This window comes from Protomyctophum parallelum (genome assembly GCF_964188405.1).
Source record: "Protomyctophum parallelum genome assembly, chromosome: 17".
Classification (NCBI taxonomy): Eukaryota; Metazoa; Chordata; class Actinopteri; order Myctophiformes; family Myctophidae; genus Protomyctophum; species Protomyctophum parallelum.
The window spans coordinates 25,298,950-25,322,534 of record NC_139719.1 but is presented as its reverse complement, the minus strand read 5'-3'; the positions used below and the strand labels follow the sequence as shown (position 1 = coordinate 25,322,534).

General features: G+C 41.8%; 1 long non-coding RNA gene across 1 annotated transcript; it reads left to right on the top strand.

Moving 5' to 3' along the window:
- Window positions 1–11,259: 11,259 nt before the first annotated feature.
- LOC310874933 lies at window positions 11,260–18,310 on the top strand. Its single transcript, XR_014570598.1, has 3 exons — window positions 11,260–11,420; window positions 13,711–14,039; window positions 18,236–18,310. It is a non-coding gene; the product is annotated as an uncharacterized lncRNA (long non-coding RNA).
- The last annotated feature ends 5,275 nt before the right edge of the window (window positions 18,311–23,585 follow it).

The following is a 23,585-nucleotide window of genomic DNA, read 5'->3' as shown; positions in this document are numbered from 1 at the left end:
TACCTGATGAAGATCGTTTAGACCCATTCATTTCCTCTCTGGGTATTATAGCAGCAGCCGGTAACCTGGGGTAAAAACAACCTGCTTCCAATTACACCATTAAAACCATAAAAGCATTTGTGTAATTTATTTATTTTAACCACTTTTAGAACCAGCCTCAGGTCGGTCTTAATGCGTTAAGCCAGGGTCTTTTGAAGTACCGTAGCGCAAGGCTAGCGCGCGGATAAGTGCCACTGACAAACGAACGGACACCATGGAAGGCGGCCCTCTGCAGCAAATCGGTAAATTGCTTTGCCTGGTGTGCGTGGACAGTAACAATTCCATGTGAAATTAAAGGTGTAAGTGAGTGTCACTGTTTTGAAAGCAGCAGGTGCACGCAGTTTATGTCTGAAATGTTATGCCGACGATGTGACGACAGACGACACTGTGAAACTACAAATCAGGGAGTTAAAGTGTTCGAGTACAGTGTATAATCAAAAGACTTAACGGCACTCAAGAAAATGTACTTTGTTCTTTGTTATGGTCCACCGACTGTGAATTTTACAGAAATGTAAGCTTCCCTACTACATTTCAAAGACAAATGTACTTTTAAAGTTCAAATTTGACGGAGAAGTTTTCACTTGTAGTCGAGTAATACCGGTATTCAAATGTACACCGTATATCATAAGTAGGTCGGTGAGAAGCTTATTGTCGGTATAATTAAGCCGGTGACGTTATACAATGCGCTGGACACCTGGGGTGAGGTAAAGAGAGAGAGTAGTCAGGGACTCGTGACTTCTGGAGACCCACATCAGCAAGGTTACAAAATGAGCTCTCTGCACGGTCTCATTAATAGCCGGCTTGATTACTGACTGTTATTTACGAAAACCCTAAAGGGACACGCGGGGGAGACTTTATTTTTTCTTCTTTTTGCTGGAATGCAAAAATTCTTTAACCAAAATATCTAACCTTTTTTTTCTCTTTCATCCACGATTTTCCTTTTCTCCACCCACTACACTACACTAGGCCACTGCAAAGGACACTTCTTTCATAGATGTTTTCATGCATTTGTTTGACAACACTATTATCAGTTTTGTGTGTTTTGCTTGTTTCAGTCATTTAACCCGTCACTATAGTAAGCTTGACCTTTGGCTCTACACTTGGTTTGCTCCTTCTTTCCTGTACACCAAACCACTTTGCCGGAAATAGCAGATTTACAAGCTCACAACGCCTCGCAGCGGTAGATTGGAAACCAGGGATTAGTCTGGCACTCCTCAGTTTGAATGAGCTAACCTCCAACCAGAGCCCACTATTCACAGTGACTCGATTGCTGTGACGTTGGAATCTGTTTATAACCGCCCGTTGGAAATACATCTTCCACACCAAAGTTCCAGACTAATCTACGCAGTGATATTAGTCTGCCATGCCAGGCTACTGCAGAGCAAGGGCTAAGCCAGTATAGGGACGCTAGGGTTAATGTAAAAAATCACACCCGTGTGAACTGAGTAGTGCAACTCCCCCCCCCCCCCCCCCCCCTCTTTCTCTCTCTCATTAGCAGGCAACTGCAGCACTCTCTCTCTGTTTCTGGCACAACAGCGCACAACAGCGCCCCTACTGGTACTCATTATCGTGCTCATTAACTTCACAGACACACATAGGTAGGCGGACACGTACATTGCTGGTTGTAGGAGTGGTTGCACCACTTAAAGAATTCTGTTGTAATTCTGTGAACCTCCTATAGGGGGTCCCTCTGCTTTAGATCCTTGCAGTGGCTACTAGTTAGCTTTAAAACATATCGCTCTTCCCATGTGCACCACACCAGCACACACACCGCAAGATGGACAGAGGAAACCCTCCGACATGCATCTCAGTCTCGCACGGTGCACGTTCTGAGAGAGGCGAGGCGAGACGGGGACGGATGGGGGGAAGAAAGCGAGGAAGCGTTGCTGCGCCATAGAAATGATTTATATCTGCCTTTCCTCCGACCTGACCGCGAATATGGAGCAGCAAGACAAGTTGGTTTGGCTCCGCCAGCGGCCGGCCATGCACCGCCTCCTCGCTCTCATCCTGCAGGCGGCTGCGACGCCATGACTGAGGCACTGCCGGCCGCGCCGCAGCATGTCATGCATCAACCGACCCCCCCCTTGCGGAAACCGAGGTGGCTGACAGCAGGGTCACTTTCCCCCCCGGATGGAGAGAGTATGTAGGGTGGGGCTGATGATGGCCACTGTGGGTGTACACATATGTAGGGTGGGGCTGATGATGGCCACTGTGGGTGTACACATATATATATATATATGTATATATATATATATATATATAATATGCACGCCTGTGTCTGCATTACTGCACTTCTGAGGACATTTTGTAGGATGCCAAAACTTATGTTTTGCCATTGCCAAATCCTGAGATGGGCAATCTACAAGACACTGAAAATATTCAAGCTCACAATGTCACATCCATAAGTATTGTGACCATGTAGATCTGGCACGCGACACTGGTGTTGTGGTGTGTAACTGAGACACTTCTTTGACACTTCTTTGACACACACATACAGTTATTGACAGAGCAATATATATACACACATGACCACATCCGCCATGCATTCCTCCGTGGGGTGAAAAGAACACAGCTGACCGTTGGAATTACATTAGGGAACGTTCACATTGTTGCGTTTTTATTTCGTTAAGTATTGTATAGTGCAGGCGATTGCAAAGAATAGCTACAGGTGCCAAATATTCTAAACGTTCCACCACTCCGCCAATAATCATATAAATCGGCCATAACTATAACCCCTAAACCTGACCTCTGAATGTCCAATCATAATCCCAACCTGAATCTGTTCTTGATTGCATAAGGACCCTCAAGTTTTTTCTAAGCATAAAACAATCATTCGCCGTCCGGGAAAATGTTTTACTATTTACTAAATCCTACTACTGTATAGTTGTGGAGGCTTTTGGCCCTCACAAGTATAGCAATACATGTAGAGTGCAAACGCACACACACACGTGCATGCACACACACACACACACACACACACACACACACACACACACACACACACACACACGTCAGCCCGTGAGAGACGCACATCCATCTGTGACAGTGCGGTACATAATGTGCCACGGGCGGAAGCTTATAAACAATCCGACGGCGGTGGGAGGGTGAGCGCCACCCACACGGTTCCAGACCCACTGGGTTTAACGTAGCTAGGGCTCTTTGTCATCTCTTTCAGAACATAAATATATAACTCATTTTTAGCATTATTGCACAATTCTGGACACGAGAGCCGAGTCAGAGGGTCAGTGGTGGACAAAGTATACTCAACACCCAGTACTCGAGTCAAAGTGTAGATACTGCTGGTCAAATGCTACTCACTTGCAAGTGAACGTTGCTCTGTAAAATGTATACTTGAGTTACCAGAGTACTTGCTTTTAAACATGCTTAAGTGTTCAAAAGTACACGCTTAAAAAATACTTAAGTATTCACAAATGTAGAAATGACAATGTACAAAGAATATCAATAAGCCTAATGTTGAAAAATATAGCCTAGCCGGGGAAATGCATTGTGAAACATTCTCAAGTGCTTAAGTCATAATACAGTAAGTGCATGTGTGTCATTGAAATGTACAAATAATCTATAAAAGTACAGATACTCAAGTAAATGTACTTTGCCACTGGGCACCAGTCGAACCTTTGCAGGCTTCCAGACCTCCTATATAGTCTTTATCACAGACAGACAGACAGACAGACAGACAGACAGACAGACAGACAGACAGACAGACAGATAAAAGGGTTTAGCAGGAGATGTACAGTGTGAATTTCCGACACGTACAGTGTGAATTTCTGTTGGGAGACATATTGATCAGTTTAAATGCACTATCCACCAGAATAATGTGATATTGAGCAGAGCCCATTTATTCTTTATCTAATGCTTTATGTCTCCCAACAGCCACTGCAGCGGATTTCATCACAGAAGAAATAATCAAATGTTCGCCTTCTGTGTCTGTGGCCATATAGTCTGGGAAAGGGACAGTTACTGCGCGTGCATGCGTGCGTGCGTGCGTGCGTATGTGTGTGTTTGACCGCTGGCAGAGTGCATTATGGGAGTGCGGCCGTGCTTTGAGGGAGATGAACAGGTTGTCATGTTGCTGTCAGACACTGAAACGTCTGGGTGAAGAGAGAGAGACAGAGGAGACAGTGGTGGAAAACATTATTTGATTTTCATTCTTAAGCAAAAGTATCAATACTGCATAGAAATACTCCGTTACAAGTAAAAGTCCGGAATTCAAAATGTACTGTAAAAGTACAAAGGTATTGGCATAAAAATGTAGGTAGATTTTTGTACTTCTTCTGTTGTTATATGTGTATGTGTCTATGGAGTTAACATTACTCTAATAGACCCCCAGGTGTGGTTAGAATATTCAAATATATGCCTTCCCAAGCTGAAAGTTAAAAGGCCTAATCAAAAATACACATTTTTTGTGACATAAGACCCTCATTATCATACAACACACAGGTGGGTGAGGCTTAAGTTCAGGTGTAGGTCGCTACGGTGAAAACCAGGTATACTAAATGAACTGGTGGGTGTGCATGGCCACATCAAAACATACTTTTAACACTTCCTGTACACTTATTTACACAAAAATACTTCAGTTTAGGGGGGAAACAATGATGGCACTCGAACTTTAAAGTACCAAAAGTACTCATTATGCAGAATGTTCCATTTCAAGTTCGCATTGTGAGCTTGTAGATCAGCAAATCTACAAAGCAACTACTGTAGTAACTAAAGTTTTCAAAGACATGTAGTGGATCCAAGATGTATTGGAGTATAGAAGGGAAAGTATTGGACATTTGCAATACGCAACTTAGTACACTTTAAGTACAGTACTTAAGTAAATTCACTTAATTACTTTCCACCACTGGACAGACAGACAGACAGACAGACAGACAGACAGACAGACAGACAGACAGACAGACAGATGCAGATGTCACGTCAAGTGCCGCTTGAGATTGCAACTCCCATGAATGATAGGGAGAGACACCAACCATCTGGGCTGTGATCACATCAGGCTCTCTGCGTAGCTGTTAGCAGCACAAACCCAATTCCATAGCGTTTTGGCAGCAGCACATATGCATGTTGATATGATCAATGTGTTGTATCCATCAGTGATTGAAGGTTCAACGTATGCTCAGCGTAAAGTGGTGCTGTAACTTTTTCAGCACTTGACGAAGTGTGACAGTACAGTATGTGCAGTATGTGAAAATATAATTAATGCATTCAAAAGAGCTGAATAAATGTTTTATGGACCCATAATAGTGATTATTATTTAAGTTAGGTTTTGCCATAACCACTTATTTTGCCATAAATCAGGTAGCTTTAAGGTACGGCCATGACAGCAATGGTAGGAAAAAATATATATAATATTAATCATATTCGGATATTCAGTATTTTGTTTCCTATTCGGTATTCGGTTTCGGCCAAGAATTTCTCTTTCGGTGCATCCCTACAATGTGTCTTGTCTTGTAGATCAGCTAACTGTATTTCCGATGCGGTACACCAGCATGCACCTATTATGTAAGTATAAATGAGGAAGTTCTCACCCTTGACATGCAACCCTTGACACCCTTGACAAGGAAATCCTTGCTGTCGGACAGAAACCACGCATCTCCATATTCCATCTTTTTTCCAGGTGAAACCTGGCTTATGATCGCTGCTGTTGGCGCGACCTAGTCCCTTTGCGCGACCTAGTCCCTTTGCGCGACCTAGTCCTGGTTGGCTGGCCGAGTCTGAGCCCATACTCTGAAACACCGCCTAAGCCAATGGGAGTCTGACCCCATACTCTGAATGCTTTTGGTCATTTTATACTTCATTGTATAGCAGTGTAGCGCAAAAGTAGCAATACTGTTATTAGCTGATCTTCAAGCTCAAAATGTGTCATGATGCGACCTGTTGTCAATTTTATTGTGTACTTTTGAAACAAAGTTTTAAGAAAAAGAAGGCTTAACCACACCCCTTAAGGCTAAACCACACCACTCAGAGGTAAAAAAAAAAAAAAAACAGGAAGCCACTGTATAATCACTTGCCCAAATTAGGGCAGCCGGTTGGAAGTGCATCAGTGTATCTGTGGGGTTTTATTCTAAACATCAATGACAAGACAAGTATTAACAAGAGCTTGTGACTAGACAATAACTACATTGGAATCATTTAATTTACTGAAAAGTAACATTTTGGACGTATTTGTTTTCCCCCAGACAGCCAGACAGTGGCGGCTGAGTATGTGTATTGGCGGAGGAGTACTGATAATGAAACAGGAATGCTATTTTCTGGCATTCTCTGAAAGGACTGCAAGGCATTTTTTCCTTGAGAGGGTTTTAACCCATCAAAACCAGGAAAGCATCAGTGTCATTTTAGATGTTATCATATGTACCGGTATATGAGTGCGTGTGTCACGATTTTTCAAAAACAGCAGATCAATAAGCTCATAGCGCTGCATTATGAGTTTGTAGCTATTTTTTATTGTGAACATTAAGCCTCTTTTTTTTAAGCGACCACTTGAACTAAAACTCAACTCAAATCTTTGCTTCTGTGGGTTCCCAGGAACAAAATCTTTTTAGATGGGGGTCCAAGGCCAAATGTATGTACCTGTACATAAAATGTGCAAGGGGACGGGGTACCATGACATGAAAAAGTGATATATTTTCAGAAAACTGTTTAGGATTTAGAAGACATTAGGTAGAATCTGTGTCAGGACTTGATGGCTTATAACATATCTGAAATTGTCCGCCCCCCTTGTATTTTCTCATGTGCCGCTGCCTGAAAAGCTTCGCCGCTAGTGCTGTGCCGGAAAGAAGATAATGGCCGCTTACTGAATTAGACCAATATTTCTCATAGACGGCATTTCGGTCCTTGAATTAGTTGCCTCTTCTGTGTCCATTAGAGGTAAATGTTGCGCTGCGACCTTCCAGCATCTCTCGGTTTATCAGACCATTGTCATCGCCCCGCTCCGCTCGCTCGGCTGAGCCTCCACATTTTGCTAAAATATCAGCCCAGACGGCCCTCGTTCATAATCATAAGAATTGCCGTATCTCCCTTCCCTTCAATTTCTGCTAGATTAACTTTCTCCAAAAGCCAGACTTTCACCATGTTTGTGAATAAATGAATAAACATATAAATAAATAAATACAAAACATATGACACCTGCTTAACGGTATTGGTAGCAGATGATTAAGTCAAATTGTTGAAACTGATTCTGAACTCTCGGATGAGTTGTTTTCTGTTGCAGCGACGCATGACATTTAGTTTGCATTCCTCACGGTTTATGTTGTCATGGTGCGTACAGTGTAATTTAATTACACCATGTGTTAATAATTAAATTGATTGCGCCTCTGCATTGACAGTGAGTAATACATTTGCATCAACCTACTCAATATTGCGGAGGAGATATGCATCTGGAGTGATTAGCTAGCAGTGAATATTCATCCCATGAAAATCTCAAGGCCGGGACCCCCCCAAGATAATCACATTTGGAGCTTCAGACCTTCAGCTTCATTGCGGCAAGCCAGTCCAGTGTGTCATTAGCCTCGGAGACCGCAGGTGTTTTGCTTTAGTGTCATTGACACTGTAGCCTCGATCACCATTCAGTGACCGGTATTTGGGGCAGCTGGTATCCCTGCATTCACACATTGTGAGAACCCACTTTGAGGCATAACAGGCATAACTTTGGAAGAAGACAGTTTCTGCATGGCCTACCCCGCAAGGAGTGTTGACTTTGACAGCAAATTTTGAATTAGTTTTTAGGGCCCTATCTTGTGCCAACCTTACCCCTTATCCCTAAACTTATTTGCCCTTATTTACTATTTTGAAAAACATTTTAAAATACCGTAGCACAAATAGCCGAACTACATCGACACGCTGTGAGCTTGTAGGTCGGCTATTAGAACTTTTAAAAGGCCATAGTCTTTTGAATAAAATCCCAATTAGTATAGTAGTCATATATTTTAGTCATCTGAAATGTTTTACCTGTAGTATAGCTTTAGTCAACTACAGTACATCATAAGATTTTAGTCGACAAAAGCTACAGTTGATTTAGTCAACTAAAATGTATTTTGTGATGGTGTCGACCGTGTCGTAATGCCTGATTTTACTCTTGGTTGTATGCTGAAAATCACCGATCTACATGCAAGCTCACAACGTGTCGTAGCGCTTGTGAAGTTGTACTGTAGATTGGCTATTTTCAGAGCACAACACCCGAGCGCAACCACACATAAAATGACTTGTCTTTTAGTTCTACTGGATCTCTTCTCCACTAGTCACTCCCTAACATTTAGTCTAGTTTTTATTTGTTGACAAACTTGTCAATATAATTTAGTCTTTAGTCATCATAGCTTAGTTTTTATTTGGTTAGTTTTTTAGTGAAAAAGCTAGTCGAACATTTTCCATCAACGATTTAGTCGACGAAGCTAGAGTTGCAAGGTTGCAATGTGACCAAGTGCAGCTTTTTGCAGTACAGAATGTAAACTTTCAAATGATTACTTAAAATCTGAAAATATTTGAAGAAGATATGCTCCCCATTCCTAACCTATTCGTGGTTATCTTTCGATAAAGTAAAATGAATGCCAAAATAAACCGCACATATAAATGTTGTCTTTGACAGACATATGTTAATGTACACTCCAGAAGTTTGTAAGGAATCTGATCTGTTTGCAAACTAATTTAAGCTATTCGTGATTCTAAAAGTTGGATATATGTTACAATGAATAGTTTCTCAAACATACAAACTGTGATTATGAATTAAAAAAGGGAAAAACAAAAAGAAATCCATAACCAAATGTTATTTTGCAGGACAATTGCGGACCTTTTCGCCAGACCCGGACACAAAATGTCTGCACAACGTCCAACGTCCACAGCCCCAGCACTAGCGCTTACTATAATAAAATATAAATTGAAATACTAAAATATGAATAATGTAATACAGTAGAAACAAACTGGTTTAGTGTTGTGTGGGTAGATGAAATAAACTTGAAATTTCAAGAAGCTGGTAAGTAGGCAGACAACATGTTCTCCTTTCTGACAATTAATACCTCAAACAAAGTTGATGAAGATTAATTAAACAATATCAAACAGCAGTCTGTTCGAACCCATGTTTCCTTGGTGGTTTGGAGGATAAAACTCGGGAAACAACCAAACAGAGTGTTTGCTAGGTCAAATTAACATAACCCGTTAAAACCAGGAAAGCATCTACTGTAGTGTCAATTTAAGCAATAAGCCACGAGAGGTCTCAGGTTACCGGGTATTTTACACTGCCTGGGGGCGTAGGCAGACCCGACGCGAAGCGGAGGGTCTTCTACCCCCCAGCCAGTGTAAAATACCCGGTAAGCTGGGGCCTCGAGTGGCTTATTGCTTTTCTAAAACGGTTACAAACATATAGCAATATTATCCTAATAAAACTATTAAATTCACAAAAGTTGCTACGCTTTGCGCCACCAGAGCGAGCGAGCCAGAGCCACAACACTTCCTTGTTTTGCTCCGCAAGTAGCCTATGTGATGGGAGAATAGCGCTTGATATATTTACGGGGCTGCCTGGAGCCACACATTCACAGTCATATGAGCCGGGCGGTGCTTAGACGCCCGCACGGCATGTGTGTGTAAAGCAATCAAGCACTCCCCTTCCCCAGTTCAGCTACAAGGCTGCAGGATGATACAAAGTGATTGAAGGAGTGGGTTATCGGTGAAATTTACACCGGTCACGTGACGGTAACCAGCCAATCAGAATGAAGTATTGGGACTACCCGTTTTAGAATTAGATTTTTAACCATTATTTTATACTTTTGTTATTCAAAAATAGCATACAAGCTCATAGCGTGCCACTTTGTGCCAAGAATAGCATACAATCATAGCGAGTCACAAGTTCAAACATGTCTATGCACAGAAGAAGCATGCCATTTAAACGGAATAGGTTAATTGTTTAGCTAGTATATTGTAGCTTCAATCTACAGAAGGCTATCCACACTTTTCCTGGGCTGTGTGTGCTCCAGTTCCTGTCGATTTGATCCAATGAAAGCCAATGAAACTGGTCAGATGACCAATGATATCCAATTAAATCAACAGCAACTGGAGCACACAAAGCCCAGGAAAAGTGTGGATAGGGTCTTGGTCTACCTGGGGTAATTCAGACGTATATGAACAGAACATAATAAACATCTATGCAACCAGAGCTATGAAAACAAAGTAGGCTATTATTTTAAATCTGGCGAAAAACCGTGACAATGTTTAGAGATATTTGTCGGGACTCGATCGGGACATGGAGGTTCTCAGACAAACCGGGAGGTCTGGTCACCCGGTAACAAGACAACTCACCCCGTTTCTGTCGGTCACCCTATACTACACTGTAGGCCTACTGTATCTCTGCCTTCTATGTCCCTCTGTAAGAGCAACTGCTAAATGCCTTAATAGCATTTTCTTCCCTTTATTGTAAGAATCAATAAGGCTGTGTGATCATTTGTTTTTATTCACCACTAAACCGTACTGTATACATATTTTGTTGACCAGGGTATTCCAGGGGTCTACAAAGCAGTAAACAAACCAACATACAGTATCTGCACATTTCTACAGTTACAATTTAATGACTTGTAAAACCTTTTTAATACCAAATTGGCCAAATATTACATAAGAAAGAGGCAAACATTGTGAAAACAGCCAATCTACAAGCTCACAACGCCTTTCACCCTACAGGGCGGCGCCACATTCAATATCTGTTCAGTGTTCACTTCCTCCCTATGCTACTGCAGGTGTAATGCAGTTAATCAGCAGCGTTGCCAGATTTTGTAAGAAAAAACCAGCGGCCAGGTCTATGAAAACAGGCCCAAAAGAAGCGAGTAAGCGACTTTAAGCATTTTGAAAATAGCAGCTCTACCAGCTCAAAATATAAATAAAAGGGAAATATTTTGAATATTATGTTAGCAACACTAATCTTATGGGTTCCTGACACAAAATGTTTTCACTTTTCAGATAAAAATACACCTTAATCTTGGGGGGGTTCCTTGACATGAAAAAGAGTGTGACCCACCGGTTTAAAGAACATTAAGAGCTGAATTGCTTCCTGGAAGCAAGCCTAAATAGGCAACTACACTTTATAAACAAGCCCAATTAAGTCGCTTATTATAAGCACACATGGCAACATTGGTACTCCCTAACTCCCCCCCTTACTCCCCTAACTGGCCACACCCACGGTTGAATAAGGTGAATGGTGACAAACTAGTAAAACCTGTTGACAGACACTCACTGACTCAAGGACTTACAGAAAGTGTTGTTTCCTGCTCTGAGTAGCAGTGTGCATGTAGATCTGTCTGAGTGTGTGTGCACTCCACCAAGGACCGGCAGACGCCAGCAGAAAGTGAAGAGATTCAACGAGACAGACAGAGACAACTTTGAAACGGAAGGTACAAACCATTATTCCTCTCTTGATCTCTCTCTCTCTCTCTCTCTCTCTCTCTCTCTCTCTCCCCCCCCTGGTCCTAATGGCCTGCCTTTTCCAAGTCACTTTGATGATGGAGGAGGGTGATGGAATTTCATTACTTATGATTGAAAACCGATGGGCTTCTGAAAGGGGAGTTGAGATGGAAAGGTGCTCTCAAAATGCCAGTATACTATACCCCTGCCAGATGCCAAGCAATCTAATTTGCTGTCATTGGTAATAAATGCGGGAGAGGCCTCTATAAGACGCTGTTTCAACCGTGCAGGGTTATCACTTAACATGTGATAATGTTGATTAGGAACAATCGCATGCAACAGTTAAAGCAGGGGACCGTAACTCCCTGGTGGGACAAATAATCACAGGGCGTGGAAGAGTTGTTAATCCGTCAGATCGGTGGGACTTTACTTGATAAGGTGACAATATGAAGCACTCGAGCTTAGCGTGTTAATGCCTAATGCTCAGAGCACTAGTATTAATCCCATCTGTGTGCTGTTGAATGAAACCTGATCATAGGCAGGTTTCATGCATGACGAGTGTCCTATCCCTCTGTGTTTGTTTCCAAGGGAGTAAGGGACACATGTGTTCTATTTCTATGGCTTGATTTATTCTAATCTTATGGCATACATTAAGAGCACACAGGAGTAACATTGTTTGGTTCCTCAACATTGTGGCAAGCAATGAATGACAAGTACATGAGACATGTTAAATAACAGCAGCAATATAAGGAAGAACATTTGTCATGCATTAGTCATGGCACACTTTGAGGTGCATGTCTGTTACAGTATGTGCAATTGTGCATGGATGGTTCCTGCCTCTAAATGTTCTGCATAGCGTGCACATTAGTTTAGTGTTATAGGTGAAAATGGTGTTAAAGGAGTAGTTTGCCCAAGAAATTACTTATTTTCTATCAATTCTACACACCCCATGAAACCTTGAATTCAGCGAGCCTTTAAAAAAATGTTGTCACTATGAGTGAATAATAATTTTGATGACCTTACCGAGACTCCTACTGACCAGCCACTTGGTCATCAAATTATTAGCTGCAGGAATGTGACAAAAACAAGACCTGTAGTGGTCCATTTGTTTCCATTTGTACTCTCTCACAGTTACAGACACCAGTGAGATGGTCCCTGAACCCTACGTTGAGAAGCAGTGACTTAAAGGGGCATTCCACTCATTTTCATAACATTTTACTATGTCATTAATATACCTTAGAGCTGTTGTGTGAAAATAATAAAGTCCCTCCATTTTGTCTTTCCTAGAACTGGAGGTCTGAAAAAAATTGATTAACATGGTGAATCACATCTTCATGACATCATCAAGATGTGATTAACCATGTTAATGATTTGTTTTCAGACCTCCAGAATGGGGAAACACAGAATGGGGGGACTTTTTTATTGTTATTTCCACACAACAGCTCTAAGGTATATTAATGACATGGTAAAATGTTGAAAATGAGTGGTATTCCCCTTTAACCATTACTGGTTGCTTCCATTCTCCTCAACCTGTTTTGTGTTAATCCTCCCATCAGGCCAGTGTCTGAAGATGGTATGCATGCCTGAGGTTTGGCCTACATTCTGGAACAGGTGTTCACCTGAACACGCCCCAGTGAAAGTCAATGGGGCACATCGTTCCCAAAGGACAATTGACACAAATAAAAACAAGTCCCGTGCCTTTTCAACGCGAGAGACTAAATTGTTGTCACCATAAACAATGCACTGCTTGTCACATGTGAGGGAACAGGATAGGCATGACCTTTTCATATTGATACCTGCACATCATTTGTTTAACTTTGCATTATTTCCTTACGACAAACGGCACAAATAAAGGATCTGCTTTGTGACCAATTGTTTGAACGTTTGAGGGCATTTTGGATATTCTGGTCTGGGGAAATGTTTTCACCTATATATATATATATATATATATAAAAAATAAGGAAGCCAGAGCTAAAGGTGTTGAATATGTTTCTTTTGCACTAAAGGTAATAATCTGCTATTTCAGTTTGTTTGGTAAATAAATAAATGAACAAATAATTGCCCAAAATAGGGACGCCTTGATGTGTCTTTCAGGTGTTTGTGTGTGCAGAGCACTAGTGTTTGCCATTGCTTTTCAAAATAAAGATGCGAAAGGTCACACGGGACATTACTCTGGCCTGGGCCTTGTTAGCAGGGAAACATGACATGTAAACAATGCTCGCAGACTTGGATATCATTCAGCTGTTCCACATACTCATACCATGTTTTCCCATCTCCCAGACACCCTGACCCGTCCAACCTCCAAGCCCAGCTCATTCCACCGCCTTCATCTTCAAAACACCCTCCTCGCCCCAACCAACTAAAACCAAACCAAACCATGGGCCGGGGTGCCAGTGAGGAATGGAATGAGAAGCACGCGGACACAATACAGAGTCAGCCGCAGACGGAGCACAAAGCCGCGACGACGGCGAGTGAGGCGGACTCACAGGGCGGCTGCATGAAGTGCTGCATGCAGACCAAGAACTGTCTGATGAGCGGGGAGTGCGGCCGGTGCCTGCAGATCGCTAGCGTGGTGTCATTCTGCGGCATGTGCATTCGCATGTGGATGTGTAAGTGAAGTGCAGGCAATTCATCCTCATCTGTTTTTTTGTTTGTTTTTTGAGTGGTGCAACCACTCCAAGGAACAGCAATGTCCGTGTTCACCTATGCGAGTAAAGTGAGAGCAGAGGCTTATGTAAGATTATATAGTGCAGGGGTCCTCAACTAGAAATGATGAAGGTCCATAAATATTTTTTTGAATAAGACCGAGGTCCGGTCCCATGCGCGGCGTCCATCGGAGAGCGGGGCTCTATGCCCGTTTAGTATGGTCAAGCCAAGCTTATACAAATCAGATCGCCTTCCACCCAACCAATAATGGGGTGCAGAGTGCAGGTCCGGAGTGGAACTCCTAATCAGGCCGGGAGTTATACGCCCTGGCAGGCCACACTGCACGCCAGAATTTTGGGGGACATTTTGGGGGCCTTTGCAGCAATTTCACATGAGAAATGTACCATCTGATGTTATTTATATTATTAACTTAACTTTTTTGGGTGGTCCGCGGTCCGCCAGTTGAGTACCCCTGATATAGTGTGTCGCCACTGTCGGGCGGTTTGCTATGTGTATGTATGTAGCTGCAACACCTAAAGGGCCAGTAGAGCACACACAGGCCAGGGAGGAGTACAGTACAGCATTTCTTCTTAGATCTACAAGCTCACAACGTTGAGAGAAACAAGTTTCAATGTCTTCATCGTTAGGCTAACAGCTGTTTTCATCAGTATAGTATGTCAAACCCACAGATGTTATAGTTCATTTCCAAAGTGATCAAATTATTTTGTGCAATTAATGGTCATCTAGATCATGATAAAAACCAATCATAGTCAGGGCTCGACGCTTAGCATTTTTCCAAGTAGCACGTGTGCGCCTAAGTTGAAAAATCTAGTAGCACACAAATTATTTTAGGAGCACGATGAAAAGTTATCAAATAATGTGTTTTTGAGGGCCTCCTATATACAGCTTTAGTCCCCACACGTCTCAATATTTGCCATTGACGATGAACAGAGAAATTAGGTCAGAATTCCGCTAAATATGACGTAAATTAAAACATGATGTATGATGATAAGAGTGCCCCTCACTTCACACAGGTGTGATTTCTCTTTAATAAAGTGATATGAGGTAGGGGCAGGCAATATGACAAAATATTATATCACAATATCTTTTCAGAAATTATCACAATATTGATATTCATCTGGATATCATATTTTTTTATATAATCTTATAATCAATTTGTTTTTATACTGATAGACTATTAGTTTGGTATGCAGATAGATAGATAGATAGATAGATAGATAGATATAGTCAATTAATTTTATGAATGGATGGACAGACAGACTATCCGTTTTTATCTTGCTGTTCTATCATGTGAGTGTGACATTTAGTGCAGATGCTACTCCTCTATGGTGAATTAGTAATGTAACATTCTCCTTGGCTTTGACTGCTTCAGTTCAGACAGAACATCGGACATATAGGCTACACCTCGGCGTGGTGGAAGGAGAAGGTGGGGGATCTTTGCCTCAGGCCACTGACTAGCTCTGGTCCATAGCTCTAGTCTAATGCGTTGCATTTAGAGTGCTAGCCACTGACTAATATATCCAGCCAGGTCAGTAATTCGTATTGCGCTGCGCACACGCTTTTAGCGAGGTGCTAAGCAAGGGTTGTTTTGGTATATCAATCAATCCGTCCACTCCATGTGCGTGCGCACGTGCACTCTTTACGTGCGCGGCTGCACGCTGTTTCACCCACGTTTCACGTTTGGTTAAAACAAAAGTTATATCTATCAAGTGATGTTTTAACATTACAAACTTTCTAAATAACTTTAGTATTCAACGTGTCGGGGTCCTAGCAACTCCTTCTGTCTTCTGTGCTACCATGCTATTCTGCTGCGTTCGCACCGCTGCTGACAGGGAAGAGAAGAGAACTGAGCAGCAAAACAGGGAGGGGCGGGGCGGTGGGAGCAAAGGGACAGATCTTCAAATCAACACTGCATTGAGCCTCGACACGTTGTTAGCTTGTAGCTCTGCTCTTTTTGGCGAACGACCGTTCAGAAATATAAATGTAGGTATAGAACCGCGACAATAGAATGTGCACTTGCTGTAGACAGAGACTTGTCTTTATCACGATTGAATGGTCAAATCCTGTAGTCGCACCTGTGCTACAAATTAAATTTGACAACTCGCACGGTGATATTTTTAGTCGCAAATGCGAGTACCTAGTCGCACTGTCGAGCCCTGATCATAGTACCAATGATATTTCAGGATATTGTTTACTAATGAATTACATTGTTTCGGTACTTTGGTGTTTAAACTTTAGCATTCCTACTCCATCTAGTGTAAACTCTAAACAACTATCCTCTCTCTCTCTCTCTCTCTCTCAATTCAATGCAATTTAAATAAAGGTGAAGTAAAACTAAAATGCACTAAACCGCTGCGAGTCGGAAGATCGTCTTAACGCACCCCTCACCAACCTTAATCCAGTCGGACCAATGCTATGTCTAACCAATGCTATGTATAACCAAAGTATGCCTCCCCCGACAGCCAATAGTCCGACAACCAATAGTCTGACACCCCAACAGCACCACTCAGTTCAGACGGGTCTGATTTTTTTGTTTGTTATGATCTCCAGGTTGGGAGTGCTTAAAAATTGGAAAACCAAAATATTTATAAAATAATAAAGAAACAATAGTCTGATATTGGCAGATCTATCAGCGTGAAATATCACGTATCTACGTGAAGAAGGCGACGCTTTTTTAGGAGACTGGAAGCAGGTTGGAGTCTATATTCTTTCCAATGGAAGAGTGAACGTGAACACAGCTTCTGAATCATTCTTTAGCTCCACTGAATTAAATTGGTTAGTAGTCGTCAGCCACACAAAATTCCTAAGATTTTCATACTAAAATGGCTTTTTTCAGAGAGGCCAATCAGAAGAAAATCAACTTCATGATCAACCTTTCTCTGTCCCAGCAACATATACTCTATATAGTTTCTTTGTTTCCTAGTTTTTGATCATTATTTCAAGACATTTTCTAAAAACATTGACATTCCCTAAAAGCAAAACATTTAATCAATTAATAACGAATAACGATTTTTTTTCCCCCCCATTAATTTCATGAAGACAAAGGTGAAAGTATCTACAAACTCACAACGTTGCACAAAGCGACTAGTCTGGGTCCCGGGCAAACGTCTAATTTATTTTTTGGGGTCTTGAGTTAAAGAGTTTGGCTACCACTGCTAGGTTTCCAGTCAGACGCCAGTGCCCACTTAGGAGACCATTAGTTTGTAGGATCTGTGTGCCATGGCACCATAGTGGCTCCAATTGGGATGGTGTATCTTCATAAAGTAACCATCTTTGATATCGGCCAGACTGACATATCAGTGTGGTTGTGTTAAAATGCCCTTTTAGTTGTGGACTGACTGACCTCCTGTTGCACAACATGCACAACACTAAGTGAGGCTACTGATCCGTGACTTTTGTTTGTGTGTGTGTGTGTGTGTGTGTGTGTGTGTGTGTGTGTGTGTGTGTGTGTGTGTGTGTGTGTGTGTGTGTGTGTGTGTGTGTGTGTGTGTGTGTGTGTGTGTGTGTGTGTGTGTGTGTGTGTGTGTGTGTGTGTGTGTGTGTGTTTTCTCCCCTCTGTGCGCGACTTTCATCGAATGTCAATATATCCACCCAAATAGGAATATTTATTCCACTTTGACTGAAGAGAGAGTTGAGATGAATTCATTATTCCAAACATGCTTCAGTTTCCATCTCTTCAAAACCGTGTTGGCCATCTGTTGCCTCAACAGTGAACACAAACTGTTTATATGTCGATGCCATTGCTCATTTCCAGTGGTGGGAGAAACACTCACATTTTCTACTTAAGAAAAAGACTATCAATACTGCCATGCACAAACACGAAGGTAAAAGTTCTGGCAATCAAAATTTACTTCAGTAAAAGTAAAAGTAGGCTACTCCAGAATGCCCCATTTCACAAGTTCCCAAATGTATACAAATGTTTTGAAAATAGCAGATCTACAAGCTCACAATGTGTTGCTTTGTGCCGTATTATGAGCTTGTAGATCTGCAATTTTCAAATAACCAATGCATGTTTTGTATTACTTGAGCAAATATATACTTATTTACTTTACAACACTGCAAACTGTCATCGCTCATTTCCACTAGCACCTGACTATTTTCTATTATCTCTCTCTCTCTCTCTCTCTCTCTCTCACAGAGTCTAACCTTGGACACAATGATCTTAAAAGTGATGTCTTGATTCCTGACGCCTGCTCTCCGCCACACTCATCCAGAGCCTCACTCACCCAAATCTGTGCTGATGATAAGGCTGCTCTGGCATTATAATGCATGCACCTCTCATGCGTCTTTAACATAGACTACAGTTAAGGTCTCTCTCTCTCTCTCTCTCTCTCTCTCTCTCTCTCTCTCTCTCTTATATATATGTATATACACTGTATATGTCTGCTTATGTGGACGAGAGAAAATGTTGAGGATGTGATGTTATCTTGTGTTAATTATTAGATGTTTAAAATTAAATATATTAATTGTTCAGCCCTGTTTCTGTTCATTGCTTCACAAGTGAATGTGACTTTACTAAGAGTATACTATGTTAGTTCCATTGATCCAGGCCAGAACACAATCGATTGATTTATCATTAAAATAAACATAATATGCTCTGTAAGTGGTCAGATGGGTGGGCCACGAGCGCTTTTGAGACAACGCAAATGGCCGCTGATCCAGAAAAGGGATCACTGGGCTATACAGGGTGTGTAGTGAATTTTTATTTTAATGCCACCAATGACTAAAAATTCCTGCCACAAAAACTCATGGCATGCAATCCTAAAACTCTGGAATGATTGAGTTTGGCAGCAAACAGTATAGTGTTCTTTAAAATGAGTGCTTATATAGGTTCCAGTGGGGTGAGGGTGAGCTTAACGGCTGATTCGGTCTGGTTTATTAACCAGGCTAGAGCTTATGGAGCAGAGGCCATATGGCATTGTGAGAGTCTGGCACACAATTAAGATCGCTCCTGCATGGCTGGGAATTCTTCAAAAGGAAATAATGAACAATGCGGTCTCGAGTCAGCGGAGAGATCTCAGACGCAGATATAACCCTCCATTTTCATTCTCATCACCTATGGATAAGGGTAGAAGTAGAAAGAAATATATGGTTTGCAAGTGATTTAATTATGGGAGAAAACTTCCTAATTATTATCACAGTATTGGTCCTGATGAGATTAAAAAGGGTGAAGAGGGGGGGAAAAAGTATGTTGTCAGTCACTGTCGAGTGGAAACCTTTTATGTCCAAAACAGTTACTGTATGTAGTATACAAGCTATAGTTGGTCATAAAACCCACAGACTTAACCACTTTCACTTTCATCTTCAAACATTTTCTAGTGAAACTAGATCCACTAGCTGGGCTCGTCTATTTTCACTGCGTGCATGACAATATAGGCTATAGCCTATATGGCATTTATTTACCAAAAATATGGAGATACAGTATGTTTCTGCCAGACAGTGACATTAGGCAGATGGAATGAGGAAAAATATCACGGACCTTGAATTTCTTCCTACTGCATGCCAATTCAGCCTGAGGATTGCGATGCACACAGAAAAAATAACTAAATGGAACATTCTAATGCGTGCCAGACCAAGAAGAATGTCCAAGTCCAGACACCTTGAAGAAGGTGTCTGGTTTTTGTGTATTGAACTTTCTGGCATCTGTTGATGAGAGAACACATTTCCAACCAGGCGTTATCATTATTATCGTCACTTTGTAACTCCACATTTCAACTTTTTTAAACGTTTATTTTCTTTCGTTGGGAAATTAATGTCCTACTTTGTCATACAAGTGTGTCACGCAAAAGTGGTGAAAAGAGCTGATTTACAAGCTCGCAATGTGACAATGTTTGCTTCTTTTTTCTTTTTTTTTTATAAAATGTATAATAAAAAGTGAACAGTTTTTCTTTGTGGTTTGTGTACACATTTAACCAACGGAAACAAGAGCTTGTTTTTTGATTGACTGAATACTTTATTACTCTCAAATGTAAACAGCACAAGCTACAGTCAGACATTCAAGCCAAAAGCAGAACACAGTATGTCTTGGGGACTTGTTGTTTCCATTGTGGTCTAAATCATGTCATAACTATATTCAATCCATTGGAAAAACAAGCAACTTGTTTGGACATACAAGGTTTCCAACCCACAGCGTTGATAATAGCGACACACCGTTTCTTTTCAGACCGATAGCGCCCACAGAATTAAATTGCTAGGAACACATATTGACGGCTGGATCGAGAAATCTCGAAATAGTCTCCCATGGTTTTCGAGACAGACATGTCATTCTGAGGTGGAGTTGGCCCTCACATTCACATCAACGCTGCATTAACGCTTCTCTCGCCCCCAGGAATCGGGCCAGACAGCATTATAGAGTGGAAGAGGAGGAGGATCGTCCCAAGTCGAAGTGGGGGGAATGGAATGGTCTCTATTCTGCCAATGAGATTGACCGGCTGCTCAGTTGGTGGAAGTACATCTACTAGTGTACCATACAATCTTGAGCGTTTTATTACTGTATTTCGTTTTTTCTTTTTTACTTTATGTTTCTATTCAACGGGGGAGGCTTTCTAAAACAGAGTTTCGGGGTTGAAACCTCAATTACCACCCTATAGCATCCCTGTTCCAATGATCTGGGCATGTGGAAATAGGTGAATTTGGTGAAAATAGCAGATCTGAAAATAAATAATAAACGAATCAAATAAACAAAGCTAGTAATGTGACTGTCTATGAATTGTTTGGGGACAGGTCGATTGTGTGTACCCCTATGAAGAAAATGTATGTACCCTATATAAATTGCCAAATAGTCTATCTAACTGGGGGGAAAAATCAATGTCCCCAAGTGATAGAAGCAAAAAGATGAACTCTCCTTAGGGTTGTCCATCACCATCGTTGAGATGCTGCATACTTTAATAGACTTTTATCTCTCTCTCTCTCTCTCTCTCTCTCTCTCTCTCTGAGGGACATTTGACTGGGTCGTTCACACTCTGTGTGTTGATGGCTTGTTAACGACCGTCACCGTCTCAATGATTGACTAAACAACTCCAACTACAGCTCTCTCTATCTTGCACTGAGGGCTTTGCAATGACAATAATAGACTACCTGACTGTTTGATTTGCGCATCTTTGCTGCTACTAACTTGATCTATGTGCTCAATAAGGATAGGGGATATCCCCCCCCCCCCCTCATGAAACTGAGGGGGTCGATCCCCCCCCCCTCTCTGCGTGCCTAACGATTAGGTTAAATATCACGCAGGACTCCTGGAGTAAGCGTCGAAGTTCAGACGTTCACCCTGAATATCAACCGTCTCCAGCTTGTCCCCGTGCGGTTCACTCTATTTTATCCCCCTCCCCGGAGTCTATTGGTCGGACCCTCGTACCATTGAATCCCTCTAACACCTGTTTGACTTTCTCTCGCCTTCGCCACCGCGTCGCTTCATCCCCCCCCCCCCCACCCCCCCACCCCCACGCCGCCGCACGTGTCAAGACGGGACGTAGCAATACAGGGGTGACATTTCGAGCAGACAGATTAGGCCTCCTCTCTCTCCAATTAATTTTGCTTTCCTCCTCCTCCCGTTTAAATACACAATCAAGCAGAAGGCGAAATGTCACTGAAACAAACGACGAACCGCCGCTGCTGCCGCGCCAGGCTTGACAATTACCCGCCAAGCACCTCAGAAATGCCAATATGTTAAAAAGAGGAGCGAGTGGGAGATGAATGGGGGGACAAAGGGCGGCGGCGTGCCGGGGGGGGAGACCCTCAGAAGATGGCTGGGACTGTCATCGTCTGTCATGGCGGGCGGAGGCGGAGGTGACACGACCCGAGATCAGACACAGCTGGAAGGTCGTAAGTTTGTCCCATTATGAGCAAAATCGCCTAGTACCTTTTTTCACTGACAAAAACGAAATAACAACTAAGCTATGATGATGAATACCGAGACTAAATATAGTGATAATTGTGTCATCAAATAAAAACTAGACTAAAATGTTAGGGAGGGACTAGTGGAGAAGAGATCCAGTAGAACAAAAAGACAAGTAATTTTATGTTTGGTTGGGCTCGGATATTGCGCTCTGAAAATAGCAGATCTACAAGCATCGGCTATTTTCCACACTGCCAAAATAGTTTTTTGATGACAAAATCAACTGTTGATTTAGTCAACTAAAACCCTTTAACCACCAGGATTAATTAATAACTTTGATATAAATCACGGCAGGATACATTTTCCCCCGTTCAACCATTATTTTGAAGAGCCAAAACCCGCGACCGGATGTTCCAAATGTTACTTCTACTGTGCATGTTGTAAATCCACTCCCGGTCTCCCTCATGGCGACCATCACAGTGTCGGCAGTGTCGGCCGTGGAATAAACCTTGTTTTGACCAGAAATGGATGACCATCTGGGACAAGGAATTGGAGATACAGGCGATTGAAAGAAACTGATGAATTTCAAGATGTTTTGTTTTGTTGTTTGTTCATTCGTTTGTGCAGAAATCCGCAAATGGCAGCAAATCGCTCCATTCCGATCGAAATGCATTGGCAGAATCGACCCTCATAGGTAGAATAAAAGTGCGTTGCCCTTAAGTAAAAAACAGAATCAGATTTCTACCACTCTAAACACCTGCTTCTGCAAACCTTTCATCCGTGCATGGCAGGGCCATTCACTGTAGCATCTTTACAAGATGGTATTTGGACGTCGTGACAAAAACATTTCATTTGGATAATTCCTGCCTCAAGGTTCACTGGCATTGAAAGGAACAGTTGTTGCTTCATTATTGACCTGATATGTCTGCCTGCAGTGGTGGAAAGTTGTACTCAAGTAGTGCATTTAATTAGATTTTGAGGTACTTTTTACTTTACTGAAGAATTTCCAGTTTACTTCTACTATACCCCACAGTCCCACTACATCTCAGACGGAAAATAATGTATTTTTTACTGCACTGGAATTATTTGAAAGCTTTAGTTACTACAGTAGTTAATTTATAGATTTGGATTATTATTACTAAAACCTTAACATTAACTACTTCAGCCCTATTTGAACTTTGGCTATTTGAATATAGCTGATCTACAAGTTCACTATACACGCCACGATGCAATATGTGTTGTGTGCTTGTAGCTATTTTCAAAATATATATTTTAATACATTAGACATGATAGCTTGATATGATATTCGTGATATCCTGCATAATATTATGCATTTACTCGGTACTTAAATATATATTTCTGCACTGCAGTATTATACAGTTTACTTTAGTAACAATGCGAGTGTTTTTTCCACCACTGTCGTACATACTGTCAAGTACACAAGCTTCCATTCCCTTTGTAATAAATTACTCAGATACTTTCCAACATTGACAAAGAATGCATGTCTGCATTATTCAGGTAGGATGTTGATCTGTGGTCACTGAGGTCACATTAAACCCTAGCATCCCTATTCTTGGGGGGAACAAAAAAACTAGCAGATCTACAACCTGACAACTAGGGTTGGGATCCGGAACCGGAGACCATGGCTGAGGGA